General features: G+C 41.5%; 1 protein-coding gene and 1 long non-coding RNA gene across 3 annotated transcripts in view; one reads left to right on the top strand and one right to left on the bottom strand.

The window, feature by feature from the left end:
• The window catches only part of CSMD1 (CUB and Sushi multiple domains 1), a 1878204-nt gene that overhangs the window by 1249347 nt on the left and 612250 nt on the right, over positions 1-16607 (top strand). The window lies entirely within an intron of this gene.
• On the bottom strand, positions 378-8275 carry LOC146395826 (uncharacterized). The gene is made up of 3 exons (XR_014829743.1): positions 8195-8275; positions 7442-7771; positions 378-6977 (listed from the first exon to the last, which is right to left on the bottom strand). It is a non-coding gene; the product is annotated as an uncharacterized LOC146395826 (long non-coding RNA).

Raw genomic sequence — 16607 nt, 5'->3', positions numbered from 1 at the left:
TTTTTTCATTTCTTATTTTGTTTATTTGTGTTTTTCTCTCTCCTCTTCTTGATGAGTCTAGCCAGAGGTTAGTCAATTTTGCTTACCTTTTCAAAGAACAAGCTCTTGGTTTTATTGATTTTTTTCTATTTTTTTTAATCTGCATTTTTTTTAATTTCCTCTCTGATCTTTGTGATTTCCTTCCTTCTGCTGACTTTAGGTTTTGTTTGTTGTTCTTTTTCTAATTCATTTAGGTGATGGGTTAAGTTGTTGATTTGAGGTTTTTCTTCCTTTTTGAGGAAGGCCTGTATTGCTATGTATTTCCCTGTGAGCACTGCTTTTGCAGCATCCCATAGATTTTGAGTGGTTGTGTTTTCATTACCATTTGTCTCGAGGTGTTTTTTAATTTCCTTCTTGATTTTCTCATTGACCCATTGGTTTTTTAGTAGTATGCTGTTTAGTCTCCATTTAGTAAGTTTTTTTCTCATTTCTTTTCCTGTAGTTGATTTCTGGTTTCATGCCATTGTGGTCAAAGATACTTGAAATAATTTCTATACTCTTAAATTTGTTGAGGTTAGTTTTGCGCCCCAGTATGTAGTCAATTCTTGAGAATTTCTATGTGCGCTTGAGAAGAATGTATATTCTGATTTTATTCAATGTAATGTCCTGAAAATGTCCATTAAGTCTAACTCTTCTATTATGTCCTTTAGGATTTTCTGTCTAAAGGATCTGTCTATTGATGTGAGTGGGGTGTTAAATTCTCCTACTATAATTGTATTGCCATCAATTTCTCCTTTTATGTCTGTTAGTATTTGTTGTAGGTATCTGGGTGCTCCTATATTAGGGGCATATATATTGATGATTGTAATATCCTCTTCTTGAATGGATTCTTTTACCATTAAATAATGTCATTCTATGTCTTTCTTTATGGCCTTTGTTTTAAAGTCTATTTTGTCTGATTTGAGCAACATGGATGGAACTAGAGACTCTTAGCCTGAGTGAAGTAAGTCAGAAAGAGAAAGACAAATACCATATGATATCACTTATATCTGGAATACAATATATAGCACAAATGAACCTTTCCACAGAAAAGAAAATCATGGACTTGGAGAATAGACTTATGGTTTCCAAGGGAGAAGGGGAGGGAGTGGAATGGATTAGGAGCTTGGGGTTAATTGACTATTGCCTTTGGAATGGATTAGCAATGAGATCCTGCTGGATAGCACTGGGAACTATGTCTAGTCACTTATGACAGAGCATGATAATGTGAGAAAAAATAATGTATACATGTATGTGTAACTGGGTCACCTTACTGTACAGTAGAAAATTGACAGAACACTGTAAACCAGTTATAATGGAAAAAATAAAAATCGTCATACAAATTAAAAAAAATCATTGGTTCACTGAATTACTTATATTTTCCATATGGTTGGTGTCAATATCCCCAAAATAGATATTGTATAGTGTCTTTAAAATATCACCCTTATTCATATCACCACCAATGTCATCAGAAAAGTCTTTACATATTAGGAGGTTATGAAAAATCACAGAAGCAAATAATAGTTTTCCATAATCCTGATGTTTGCTTAAAAACTCAAATGTGACCTTGACTGATGCTCCCCTCTGGGTGACAGGATAGGCCCTCCCTTCTGTGAATGGGCCACACTGCATGGCACCATTGACATTAAGAAAAGGACCCTGTCTGCAGTGGCCTGTACATCATTGAATGAGCCCTGCCAAAGAGCACTTCTGGGAAAAGAGATTCTGTATGCAAGAAACTCAATAGGAGGGAGAACCTCCTTTTCACTGGAGATGGGTGGGGTGCATAGCAGGGAAGGGTGGGTGGCCTCCTGGAACTGAGAGTAACCCCTGGACAACAGCCAGGAAGAGGGTTGGGACCTCAGTCCAACAGCCAACAAACAACCTGTCTGATCCTGGAGAAGGACACCTCCCAGCCCCTACAGGAGAAGGCAGCTTGGCCAACTCCATGAATGTCAGACACAGGTCCAAGAACCTGATGAATGGATTTCTGACCCACACAACTGTGAGACAGTACATTCTTGCTGTTTTAAGTACTGCATGTGGTACAGGTGCTCCAGGTGTCTATGAGGGATTGATTCCAGCCCCACCCCACCCCAGATACCAAGATCCACAGATCGTCAAGCCCCTTTCATAAAATGGTTTGGTGTCTGCATAGGACATACACACATGTCTCTGTGTGCTTATGAACTTCTCTAGCTTACTTAGGATACTTAATATAATGTAAGTGCCTTAAGGATAGTTGCCAGCACATTGCATTTTTCAGCTTTTCAATCTGTGGTTGCTTGAATTAGAGCATGTAGAACCTGCAGGTACAGGGAGCAAACTCTAATTTGTTATGCAGCCATAAAACCTAGTACAAGCATCCTGACTTGTTAGTCTTCCTTTTAAGTAAAAGTGGTAGTTCATGAAAACGCAGTTCCGTTCATCTCTGAAGTCAAAGAATTGCACAAGCATTTATCCTCAAGATAGGCACCATTCTTTGTTGTACAGTGGAAGGGCTGCAAAAGTACTTCCCATTTCTTAAGCAGAACATTAACAAGCTATGCATTAAAAGGCTGAGACTTCACAACACTAGTTATTTTCATGGCTTTGTTCTTGGCATTCTCACTTAAGCACCCTGGGTAATACAATGATGGTGGTGCTGTTGGCTCCCCTGCCTTCTTCATGCTGAGGCTTCAGCAGTTTACCTAGCTTTGCTTTTTTTACAGAGTGAAACAAGCAAATAATACCTTAGTATGTATGTGAAAACAGTTCTTCCCTAATAGGGCTCCCAGAAGGTCTTGGGGTCCCTGGGCATGTGCAACACTCTTTGACAACTGCTAGTGAAGACAGTTCATCCATTTCCAGCTTTTTAGTTGTATCTTCAGGCTGATCTTTCCCCAGTTCACATCTCTAGCCCCAGTCTTTCCCTTGTTCAGTCTCATGTAGCCAAATTCTTAGCTCCATGTCCAGTAACAAGCATATCAAACCCAGTACATCCAAAAACAAGTCTTACTTCCCTACACAGTCTAATTCTCTCTATACCACATCTCAGTGTATGAATAATGGTCTAATTAGAACACCGCACCTAAAAGAACCTCAGTTCATAATCTCAGATCCAGAAAAGGCTATTCCAGAGCAATTTACAAAATGCTATGCTACAACACATGCATTTCATGCTTGGACTGAATAGTTTTACTAGCGAGGACTCTTTCCACTATGTTCTTTTCCAAGGTGAGTTATCAGTGGGGATATATTGGGAATACTGGCCACAGGGAACATTTATAGATCAAAGTTCAAAGATAAGAGAGAAGATTCTTTTCATGAGAGAATGGTTTCAGATCTGGTTTAGGTCGAGGCAAATACTACCTTATGTTTAGTCAAGATTAGTAGCTTAATCAATATGTTGATCCACAAGGCTTCAAACTATTAAATTACTTTGAAGTCTTAACTTTCATGGAAGTTCAATGTTGTTACGTTTAAACGTTTCTGCCTTCCAATGTTTGCCTCCCAAAGTTGAAGATATCCACATTTTGATTTCTCACAGTAACTGTTTACTTAAGTTTTGGACAAACCCTGATTTACAGAACAGTCACTACATCCACTCTCTTTACACTGGCTTTATGGGGGGGTTGGTGATGGCAGGGGAGGGGGAAAGAGGAAGGCGACATTTAGGTTTATCAGTGTTGTCTATCAGAAACTGCCGGCCACTAAAAAGGCTGCTATTCCTGCTATTTCCTTTATCCAGCACCTCTCAGAAAATGCTCTGTAATTCATTTCTCAAAAATGGCTTATGACAATTCATTCAGAGAAATGTTATTATTCCCATGTAAAGGATGTACAATGTTGTCCCCTTTTTCAGCACATTGAGTTTGATTTAATATACCATTTAATGAAATTAATGAGGCTTTTCCAAAAGCACTGGGGAAAAACAGCAAAATAATAGTACTTACAAAGTCGTAATAAAGTAAAAGTGGGAAACAAGGAAATACTTTTAAACCAAAAATACCATTAGAATTCAGAAGCAAAAAAAATCTGAAAGTATGTTTCCCTCGTGTCCCAAGCATTGGAATGCTATAAACTCTTGTCAACAGCTGAAGTGAAAATAATGAACCCAGTTTCGCGTGGGCCAGATACCGTGCTGGTGTTCACGGTGTAATCCCATTGAATCATCTGTCAGGACTGATTATAAAGACTGAGCCACAGAGGATGTAGAAACAGTGCCCATTAGTCCTAACTACTGAAAATCTACAGCCCTATACCCCCCCCCCCCACACACACACCAGGGCATGGCCGTGCATCCCATGTCCCCACGTGGGGTGAGGGCTTGCCGCTTACAGAACAAGAGAAACATCACAGCTTCACTAAGGAAGCAGTGTCTGTAGAGATGCAGGGGCCAGAGAAAGAAATTGACCTCTGAGTGCGGCCTGGTCCTCCTGCTGTTCAAAGGCACGTGGTCGCCCGAACTCCTGGGAGGGCAGCTTTGAACACAGCCAGGTTCTGAGGCTTTCAGCTCTGCCCTGAGAAACCAGCCATCCAGGGCTCAGTTTACATGCCTGCTGCTAGACATCATGTGAGCTTCCCCAGGGGTCGTGGTTGAGAAACATGCTTTCATTCTTTCCCTGAAAAAATAAAGACTTGGGCCATGGCTCACGTGGGCTCTGCCCACCACGGGGGGCCACTCCTGCTGGGGGGTGTCAGGTGCATGAATACGAGCTCCTACATACCCTGGCCAGAGGCACTAAAAGCCGTGGAGGCAGGAAAGCAGAGGTTGTCCTGAGATTTCTTGCTAACAGGTCCTCCTGGGGCTGAGGGACAATTATACTTCACACATTTATCTATTACGTTAGAGCTTATATCACTTATGCAGATATTTTATACAGAGTTAATCACAATGAACAGCTTCTACCAATCTCATGAATAGAAGACAGAGATTGTCAATGAAATGATGTTCCAGTAAATTCCCTCCTGTACTCTTCTCACTTTTTTTTCCCAAAAAAGGCTACAGTTAGGATTTTTGATCAAGCTCCTGACTTTTAGGAAAGCTGTACCAGTTACCCTAAGTGGTCCTCTATCTATCTATCTATCATCTATCTATAAGGTGATATCTTGACTGTATCACCTTGGCCAATGTGGAATTTTAGCATATAAAAGATTTCTAACCTGGAAGTTGAAAAGTACTCTCTCAGTTTTATTTGTGCTTAAAATAATGTGCTAATTCATGTATCCTAGGAGATAAATCTGATGATCACTCTCTCATGGTTTCTATATGATTTTATGGGAGGTTTAATTGTTACTACAATATTCTAAAAATTAATTTAGAAACAATTGCTGCCTTTACTATGTTATCTTACTGGATTATTGATTTATTCACTAATTTATTGATGGTAGACGTGTGCCAGTTTCTCTGTTGGAAATGAAAATGACAGGACATGGTCCTAATCCCTTGGGGACAGTACTCAGGGAGTTAGCTTTTTCCCCAACCTCCTGTACATGAAGAAGATAAGGAAAGGAGAGAAGATGAGGCTTCCCAACAGATGAAAGCATGAGGGTAAAGTCCCCTCCTGTACAAAGTATCCTTCAAGCTCTGTGCAGGCCCGTGGATGGCCAGACTGCACATATAGGGGTTCTGCCTGCTATCTCCTTTCCTCTTCTCAACACCTCTGTGAGGCTGGGGACATCATCTTTCTTACACAAAGGATCTGAGTTTTAGGGATGTTATTAACCCACCAGAGTGATGTCACTAAGGAGCTGCAGGAGGATGATACATCTCACATTGAACCCCAAAATCCAAGCTGTGTAAGTTTGAGGCTTTTTTGATTAAAAGAGTTAGAAAAAATGTAAAACTGAAATTGCCCTTAGCATATGTCATACTCTTCTTGGGCTGTTATAACAAAATACCATAGACTTGGTGACTTGTAAACATCAGACAAGACTGCTGACAGTTCTGGAGGCTGGAAGTCCGAGGTCAAGGACTAGCAGATTCAGGGTCTGGTGAGAGCTTTCAGGTTCATGGTTAGTGGTTTTCTTACTGAGTCCTCACTAGATAGAGGGCAAGGGAGCTCTCTGGGGGCCTTTTTCTAAGAGCATTAATCCCACCATGACCTAATCACCTCACACAGGCCCCACGTCCTCATATCATCACATTTGGGGTTAGGTTTCTACATATGAATTTGACACAAATATTCAGACTCTAGTGGAATAGGAGGAAGTGAATGACAGTATGAGATAATAGAATAGAATATGTTTCTATTCCAATTCCTGGCACAGGACTCCTAAAACTCTTAAAAATTCCCTAGTGAGAAAAACACTAGAAGCATCTTTTATTCTATTGAGGTGACTCTTGATGGGCACCTGGATGGGGGCTGGTCACCAGAGAAACCAAGCCCTGATTAGAAGCTTGAAGTATTCAGCCCTACTCTATATCCTCCAAAGAGGGAATAAAGGGTATAAAGGAGTTACGGGTGCATCATGCTTCTGTGAAGAAGACTCCATACAATCTTAACAGTAATGGGTTCAGAGAGCTTCCACGTTGGCAAAAACGTCCACGCCATGAGGGTAACCTCAACTCCACAGGTAGTGAGCCCCTATGCTTGGCACCCTCCTGGACCTCACCCTGTGTATCTCTTCATCTGACTGCTTACCTGTATTCTTTATCATAGGGAAGAAATGGGATTTTCCTTTGCAGCAGTCAATGAGTCTTTGATGTACAGTGCTGGTCCTATCTGAGGACCAAAGTGTGCTCTGTGTGCATGATGTTCAGACTTACCTGACAGCCCCGCCCAGCAGCAAGTTTTCACTTTGCCCGGAGCATCTTGTGCATTTGTAGTAACAGATCTGCAAATCACCCTTACATTTCAGAAGAAAACACTGAACTGAATTCTCTCACAGTCCACCTTATAATACACGGTACAGAGACGAGTGGAATTCTGCTCTGAATTGACACCAAAGACATCCTTTTATTTTGCATCATCTGCCTAGAACAAGAAGGAGAAAATAGAGTGTCAGGCTTCCTAAAATTCAAGCCCTTTATTTAATCAATGAGACAAAAAGCAAAGCTGTGGCTCAAGATTTCAGAAAATTCAGAAGTGAGACTAGAGCATATGACAACTTAAACCACAGGGACACCTATGAGTCCATGATTTGTTAAGCTTGTGAGGACAAATAAAGTTAATTGCCTTCCTTCCAATAAAGGATGCTACTGTAATTATCCTTTAAATGAGTGAAGAATGCAATAACCATGGGTGTGTGGGTGTCCCACCCTAATCCCTCAGACTACTCAGATGTGACTCTCCATGTACTAATATAACTTCACATGGAAATTTTTTTTTTCCCCTCTAAATTTCACAGTGCTGTTAAGTGACATTAGACTAAAAGATTTTGGTAACAGGGAATATCAACAACAAAATTGTTAACACTGTGATGTTTAGAAAATACATACCTGTGATGTTTCAGGTGCAAAAGATTTTTTTAATGCCAGGCTTGAAGCTGATTTTCACAACCAAAGGGACGCTGGCTCATTTAAGAGAAAAAAAATGAAGGAGTTCCTGTTGTGGCTTAGCAGGCTACAAATCCAACTAGCATCCATGAGGATGCGGGTTCAATCCCTGGCCTCTCTCGGTGGGTTAAGGATCCCGAGTTGCTGTGTGCTGTGGTGTAGGTTGCAGAGGCGGCTTGGATCCCACCTTGCTTTGGATGTGGTATAGTCTGGCAGCTGCAGCTCCGATTGGACTCCTCGCCTGGAAACGTACACATGCTAGCAAGTGAGGCCCTAAAAAGAAAACAAACAAAAACAATAGAAATGAAAAGCTGATAATGTAGTTCCTAAGACTTGGCAGTCAGTTATCCTCAAGAGTCCATGCTCAAGGACTTCAGAAAATCTCATAAAAATGTGGGATCCCCGAGTGTGGCTAAACTTACAAGGGAGATGCTGGCAAGGTAACTGCTAAAGAAGAGACAAGAATTATTTCTAGATTTAGGAGTTCCCACTGTGGGACAAGGAGACGGCAGTGTCTGGAGCACCAGGAGGCTGGTTCATCCCCTGCCTGCACAGAGTTAAGGACCTGCTGTTGTAGTAACTGCGGTGGGGATCCGATCCCTGGCGGGACGCGGGGTCCAAAAAAAAAAAAAAAAAAAAAAATAAGGCACAGCATCCCCCTTGACCTGAGGGTTCACTTTGCTGGATTTCACTTACCTGAAGTCAACTGGTGCCCAAAATACTAAACTGAAAATTCCAGAAATTAACAATTCTGAAGCCTTCACGTTTGCTCTGGGCTGAGCCGTGAGGAAATCTCGCGAGGTCAGCTCAGTGCGCAGCAGCGTCGTAACCAGGTCCGGTTCCCCGGCTGCTCCTTTTCCAGGAGGCCTGTCTGTCGTGCTACTGAAGAGCGACCCTGCAGCGCAGAGGAGGGCGCAGCCCGGCGGGCACAGGAGCCTAAGCCTGCCTTTCCGCGGAGGTTCAAGGCAGAAAGAAACCCATTCCCAGGCTGAGGTAGCCAAGGTCACAGCAAGAACCTTCTCAGGGAAATTGGGTGAAAGGAAAAAGACGCTGGCGCAGGCTTTGCTGTCATACCTCAAAGTGCCAGGGTTAGGCCACTGCGTGTGACAAGCATCATGAAGACAGCAAGAGCATGTGTGGGTACCACAGGGGAAGTTGCGCAGAGAGGCCTCATTCACGTGAGTTCCTGCAGGGCAGCGTTATAGCGCTTCCATCTTATTCCGAGGGTAGTGTCGATATCTATGCCCACATTACTCAATTTAGGATTTAATCTCCATCCTAGGTGTGGCGAGGAGAGGGCGGGACGGAGAAAACGTAGCATTTCTAGGCTTTGATCCCAGTGTGGCTTCAGGCATCCCCTGTGGAACTTATCCCTCTGGATGGGGGGGGGGGGGGCGACTATACAGACGACCCCCAAAATAGAAGAATTTACATCACAGAATAAATGAATGAGCACTTTATTTTATTTTGTCTTTTTAGGGACACACCTGCAACATATGGAGGTTTCCAGGTTAGGGGAGGAATGGGAGCTGTAGCTGCAGGCGTACACCACAGCCACAGCATGCCAAATCCCAGCAGCCTCTATGACCTACACCACAGCTCAGAGCAACACGGGATCCTTAACCCACTGAGCAAGGCCAGGGATCAAACCTGCATCCTCATGAATGCTAGTCAGATTCCTTTCAGCTGAGCTGTGATGGAAACTCCAGCACATTATTTTAAATGCAAATAAAAATGAGAGTGTTTTTCTACTACAGAAAGAGTATTTCCTTTTACCTGCTGAAACTCAGTGGTGGCAAATGTGATACAGTCAAGCTATGTGTACCCATACTGGCAAGTGAACTGGTACAGCTTTTTTAAAAGGCGGTTCAGCACAAAGGATTAAGGGCTTTGATCAAAAAATCCTAATTCTAGCACTTTTTTCCCATGAAACTGATCGGAGTTTGATGATGTGGTGGAGGGTGTTTGGTATTATCTACAACTGCAGCAAGTGAGAAAAAAGCTAATGTCTAAGAGGAAAGAAATTAAATATATTATGACCAATCCATTTCAGAATACACAGTGATTCATTATCTGAATAAACAAATATACAGTGTGATGAGAAATATGTACAAAGCAAAAATGCTCAAAAACAATCATAAAAGCAGAATTAAAAAATGCATGAGCCGAGAACATTTTTTCCTGAAAAATTCCATTTTTTCCCAATTCAAAAATAAGTTAATATAAATACAGACATTTGAAATGTCACCAATCATAATGGCAGGTGATAAAATAAAAATACAATGTAAGTATAAAAGATTAATAGCTTATGAACTATAATTGTTTACTTATCAAATTTAATAGAAAGCTATTAACTAATTATAAGCCAAATAAGATAGACTACAAGAGCATTTCTAACAATAAAAATTTCAATAGATTAATGAATATGCTATATATGAAAATATTTTATACACATAAATTTATTGTAGGTAAAATAATGTGTAGACTAAGTATGTAACAATAATATATAATAAAATTTTAAAATATTTAAGTACATAGCATATAAATATGTACAGTATATAGAATAAATATAAAAATATAACATAAATAAAATATAACATAAATGTGAAAGTGTATATATGTATATATAGTGACCTCTTACAATTCAAAGAATTTATAAGGATTGATAACAAAAATAATGAATATTCTTTTGATGTGCCGCTTAGATGGAATCTTTAGCTTGGAGAAGTATTAGTAAAATCACAATAATCCTGAGTTAATAATAAGTCCAATAAACAGGGCTTATATTTTTAATTCCAAACCCTGATTTCTTCACATTTGTCAGCAGTTGGTGTTTATGTGTGAAACAATTTCCTCTGTGATTTGGGAGTTTCTCAAAAACTTGTATTTAGTAAATTAAGTTTGAAATAATTTTGCACTTTATTTGTTTATTTGGAGTTTTCTAGGCTCCCCATTACGGGTATTGTGTTAGACATTGAATTCTATCATCTGGTATAGGAAGTTCTGGGGTCCTCAGAGGCAGAGGAAATGACTGGGTTTCCTAAGAGAAGTCTAATAGGTGTGAAGGAGGATTACAGTGAAGGCTGATGTCTTGCTGCTGGGCAGGGATGGGGCTGGGGGAGGGTCCAGGGAGCTGGCTGAGCTAGATTAGGGGTCAGTCGTGGACATGGAGGGAAGGACATTCTCCTTGGAGAGGACAGAGGAAGTAGTTGCATCATGTAGAAACAGCCCTATTTATGTCTTACCTTATTGTTTTATTTATTTATTTTTTGATATTGGACATTCTTTTTTTTCATTTATTTATATATATATATTTTTTTCTACTGTATAGCATAGTGACCCAGTTACACATACACGTATATATTCTTTTTTCTCATATTACATGTTCCATCATAAGTGACTAGACAGAGTTCCCAGTGCTACACAGCAGGACCCCATTGCTAATCCATCCCAAAGGCAACATTCTACATCTGTTTACCCCAAGCTCCCAATCCCTCCCACTCCCTCCCCTTACCCCTTGGCAACCACAGGTCTATTCTCCAAGTCCATGATTTTCTTTTCTGTGGAAAGGTTCATCTGTGCCATATATTAGATTCCAGATGTAAGTGATATCATGTGGTATTTGTCTCTTTCTGACTTACTTCACTCAGGCTAAGAGTCTCTAGTTCCATCCATGTTGCTGCAAGTGGCATTATTTCGTTCTTTTTTTAATGGCCGAGTAGTATTCCATTGTGTATATATACCACATCTTCCTGATCCAATCATCTCTCGGTGGACATTTGGGTTGATTCCATGTCTTGGCTTTTGTGAATAGTGCTGCAATGAACATGACGGTGCATGTGTCTTTTTTAAGGAGAGTTTTGTCTGGATATATGCCCAAGAGTGGGTTGCTGGGTCATATGGTAGTTCTATGTATAGTTTTCTAAGGTACCTCCATACTGTTCTCCATAGTGGTTGTACAAGCTTACATTCCCGCCAACAGTGCAGGAGGTTTCCCTTTTCTCTGCACCCCCTCCAGCATTTGTAATTTGTAGACTTATTAATGATGGCCAATCTGACTGGTGTGAGGTCATATCTCATGGTAGTTTTGATTTGCATTTCTCTAATAATCAGTGATGTTGAGCATTGTTTCAAGTGCTTGTTGGCCATCTGTATGTCTTCCGTGGAGATATGTCTATTCAGGTTCTTTGCCCATCTTTGTCTAAAATACACAAACAACTTATACAACTCAACAGCATAAAAGCCAACAACCCAACTGAAAGATGGGCAAAGGACCTTATTACTATTTTAAACACTGTGAAAAAGTCATTTTCATTTCAATGTAGCAGTTGTTCCCTCAGATTTTCAAACTATGTGAAGTGATGCATTTTAACCTGACCACTGAGAGATGACAGTGACAGCAGCTGATGTTTACTGCAAAAGAAAAATGAAACAAAAAAATGTAACCCTTTGTGTATAGTGGTTGCTATTTTTTAATGTTTTCTACCATAAATCTTCAAATATTCACCCCAGAATTTCCCCGTTCTTAAATGTCTTTGCTAAGAAAGGTTGGTTACCTATTTGAAGTTGTTGAAACTGAATTACTAGGAAGTTATCTTGGCAAGACAGACCAGTGAGTCTCAGACTCTGACTTTTACATTTATTGAATACCCATCTCCTCTCAAAACCAAACAAAACAAAGTAACAAAGAAAAAAGGAAGCAAAATAAGTGAAAAACGGAACACTGGGTAGCCATGGTACTAACAAAATGAAGCTTGAAGGTCTAGCCCAGGTTTGGATTTTCTGACTGGCAAAGGTCTGGGATTGGACTCCAGGTTACATTTATATAAATCAGGAAGAGTGCTTTATCACTTGTTCCAAGATATGAGAACCAATGGGCTAAACACTCAAATCCGTGGAAAACAGGCTGATGGAGAACTTTGCTTTGGGTGACTGGTCTTTCTGAGGATGCTCCTGGCTATGCCCCACCCCCTCCCTTACCTGCCCCATCTTTCCATGAACGTGGAAATCTCTGTTCAGCCCCAAGGGGCGGGGAGGAGGACCCTGGATGGAGGAAAAGGGGGGATCTCAGGGAAGGGGTAAGGGAAGAGGCCTTTTCAGCATGGTTTCTGCCTTTTCTTCACGTCTTTGACAAGAACAGGCTGTCGAGTAAAAGGAGGATGCATTAACTTGAGGGAATTGGAGCTCAGAGCAGGGGAGACTCTCCTGCAAACAGCACCATCCATTGTACTGGAAAAATCCCTGGAGGACTTTCAGTTCACTTTGCTGCATTCACTTCTTTGCAAAGTTATGGAATTTCTTAGTTTACTAGACTCTTGCATAGGTTGTGGATACTCAGCTTTATTGCACCTGAAGCTTTCTTGTTTTTTTTTTTTTTTTTTTTTTTTTTACATTTTCTGGGTGCATTGAGTCTTGTTTGTTTTGTCTGTTTATTTGAGGTGGCATTTGGTTTGAGTTTTATGCTGTTTATTATCTCCCATTGATCCCTCTGTGCGTTATTTATTGTGCTTTCCTCTCCTCTCTCCTGAGTAACTTCAAGATAAAGTTATTTCAGCACAAAAAATGTCGCCATGGTGGAGACACACATCAAGGCCTGGCTGGTTCAGATGATTGTCTTGTTCTGGGAGGTCTGATGAGGGATCATATCTCCCTGGGCAGCAAGAGCAGATTCCAGATGCAGTTTTCTCTTTTCTGTGTTGTTCCCCCCCACCCGCCCCGCCCCGTCACAATGCTGGGATGAGGATGAGAATAGAATGTAGACCAGGAGTAAGCAGGGAGCAGGAGATAGATGCTTGATGCCTGCAGACAGGTTCTCTAGAAGGTTGTCCCGAATGGATGGATGTTGCGGTGGGGGACCTCACTGTGCCCTGTAGGGTTAACTCCTGTGCACAGGAGGAGACTGAACAGCAGTGGGGCTGTGTGAGGTGCAGACAGCTGCAATGATGCCCCAGGTGCTTGGAGCTGAGATAGCTCCCAGGCGGTCCATTTCTGGAACCATATGCCCTCCCGTGGATGGCCCTCAGTGTGGCCTCCGCCTGAAGGTGTGGCTTGGGCTGTCTGTAGCTGCAGGCTCCCTGAGAGGAGAAGATGACAAGGGGCCACCCACTGGCCAATCCTGTCTGTGGGGAGCACCTCGTCATCCACCACAACTGGTCTGTATACCAGGAGTCCCGCATCTAGTTATGGTGCTGGTCGTAATGATCACCTTGAGCCACATAAACACACGGGGCTAATTTCCTCCATTCTAATCCACCCTGTTGGGACAGGCTTTCAAAGATTTATAAACTCCCTTCACATTCTTGTTTTCCCTTTTGAAATACACAGTATGAAGACTCATTACTGATTTGAAAAGATTTGACAACTCTGATATATGATATTTAGATGTTTTGTCATGTTGCACGACTAGATTAATGGGAATAGGATTCAAATCCAAGGCCAGACCCCACTGAATTGTGGCAAGAAGGGAAGACTCATAACCCCCATATCAGGGAAATTGGTAGAATCAATGAAACAAAGAGATCAAGTAAATAAGAATATTTTGAAAAATAATTCAACAGTCACTTAGGTAGAAATAGTACCAACTTGCCATTGTATTGGTATAATGGTTATGAATTGGCTCCAAAGCAAAGATAAATACCTGTGTCCAGGCATATCCAATGCAGTCTTCTTCTCAGCCTGCTGATGACATTCAGGTTCTGACAGGTCTGGACCCCGCCTTTTTTCTATCCCATCACCCCATCCTGAGATGTCCTTTCAGGTATGGCGCTCCCCATCACAGGTGGGCTCATTGATCCTCTTCTCCTGGACATCCCACAGAGAAACCATCCCTGGATCTCATCAGAGAATCTGTTCTCTCAATGCCTTGTGACCAGCTCCCTGATAGCCAGATGCCCTGCCCCATAGCTTCCCTATAGCTGTCATATATCTCAGCCCTGATGAAAGATGCCATCCCTGACTCTTTCCATGTGGACTGCTTTGTCCTGGGCAGTCCTGAACCTGCTCAAATACCAGCACTTCCCCTTCCTTCCAAAGCAACTTCCTACAATTCCCTCTTTTGTGAATGTTTGCTTCAATACCTCCTTTGACAAGGAAAGGCATTTTCAGTACCAACAGAGGGGATTGCTTCTCTCCTTGAATTTAAAAGTTTGCTTTTTTAGAGGATGGTGAAAAATGGGAGAGGATTAGCTTTTGTTTTGTTACTGCAGAGAGAAGTGCCAATATACCATCCTTGCAGTCTAACTCAGGTGACACCCACGAATGGAAGGCCAGGTGCAGGCCCTTTGGCATCTTCAGCTTCCTTCCAGGTGCTTGGGTCCTGCAGTCTGTACCCTCCACTCTACCACACTTAAGCGGGCAGAACCACATGAAGGGTGCTGAGTGCTGAGTGAGACGATCTGGGCCCAAATCCCACATCTTACTCCCTGCATCCCTCCAACAAATCTGTGTACCTTGATTCCCTAATATGTGTCAGGTTTCATTTAATACCTTCTTCAGAGGGTTGTGGGGAGAATTAAATACCATAGTGTGTTTGCAGATGCTTCCTAAAATAGAAGATAGTTACAAATGGCACTGTGAAGAGGCCAGATGAGAAGTGGGATGGGGGCTCTGAGAGACAGAGCCCAGACACATGGTACCCAGCGGGTCAGAAAGTTCAGTGATTGGCGTAAGGGAGGGGGAGAGGGTACAAATGTCTAGGAATATCGGCAATGGAGGACAATTCCATAGGAGAATCTGTGGCTGCCTCTAGGGCAGCCAATGGAGGGCAGGTGAGAAAATAGCAACAAAGTCTGTCATGTCCTGAGCCCACGATGTGCAGGGTTGTCTCCTAAACAGGGTGCATCCATTCGGCCTAAAACTTACACAGCCTCTGTTCCCCTGCCTTTGATATCAGCATGCCTACTGCCTGAGGGCTCTCCAGAGAATTGGAATCATACATATAGCTCATTCTAGGTTAGAAATATGAGAACTTGTCTTTCACTATTCAGGAGGCTGGGCTGTCCCGAGATCTTTAGGGTGGGTCAGTGAGGAGAGCTCATGGTGTGGTTCTAGTCCAAAGGGTGGTGGGACCAAAACCTAGGAAAAACCAGTGTTTCCGTTTGAATCTGAAGGCAGTAGAGATTCTCATACTAAGTGAAGTAAGTCAGAAAGAGAAAGAAAAACACCATATGATATCACTTATATGTGAAATCTAAAATATGGCACAAATGAACCTATCTGCATAACACAAACAGACTCACAGACATAGAGAACAGACTTGTGGTCACCAAGGAGAAGGGAGTAGGGTGGACTGGGAGTTTGGGATTGGTATATGCAAACTGTTACATTTAGATGGATAAGCAATGAGGTCCTATTGTATAGCACAGGGAACTATATCCAATCTCTTGGGATAGAACATGATGGAAGATAACATGAGAAGAAGAATGTATATATGATTATACATATGTGTGTGTGTGTATGACTGGGTCACTTTGTTATACAGCAGAAAGTGGCACAAGATTATAAATCAACTGTAATAAAAAAAGCTAATACGCCAGTATGAAGGCATCAGGCCAAAATAAATAGTATATGCTTTTACCTTTACATCTAAAAAACAAAACAAATGAACAAATGTAGCAAAACAGAAACATTGTCATAGGCACAGAGAATAAAGAGGTGGTTGCCAAATGAGAAGGGAGGTGGGGGGAGAAATAGGTAGGGAGGCTAGAGGTACAGACTTCAGTTACAAGGTAAATGAGTTATGGGGAAAATGTACAGTGTGAGGAATATCATCAGTAATTATGTAATATCTTGTGTGGTAATAGATGGTAATTAGACTTATCTTGGTGATCACTTTGAAATGGATAGAAATATTCAATCACTATGTACTGTAGCAGGAATGAACATAGTGTTTTAGGTCAATTATTCCTCAACAAACAAAAACAAACTTGTAGGAAAAGAGATCAGATTTGTGGTTACTGGGCAAGGGGAAGAGGGAGGAGGAAGTAGATGAAGGCATCCAAAAGGTACACATTTACAGTAACAAAATAAATTAGTGGTGAAGATGAATGTGCAACATGATAAATATTAGTAACACTGCCAATATGTTATATCTGAAAATTGCTAAGAGAGT

Source organism: Sus scrofa, chromosome 15 (assembly GCF_054392235.1).
Source record: "Sus scrofa isolate SSC_HxYL_T2T_F1_AM1 chromosome 15, Sscrofa_HxYL_maternal_Yorkshire_Landrace_v2.0, whole genome shotgun sequence".
In the NCBI taxonomy this organism is placed as follows: domain Eukaryota; kingdom Metazoa; phylum Chordata; class Mammalia; order Artiodactyla; family Suidae; genus Sus; species Sus scrofa.
Note: the sequence above shows the minus strand (reverse complement) of the source record. Positions and strands in the feature narration are given on the sequence as shown.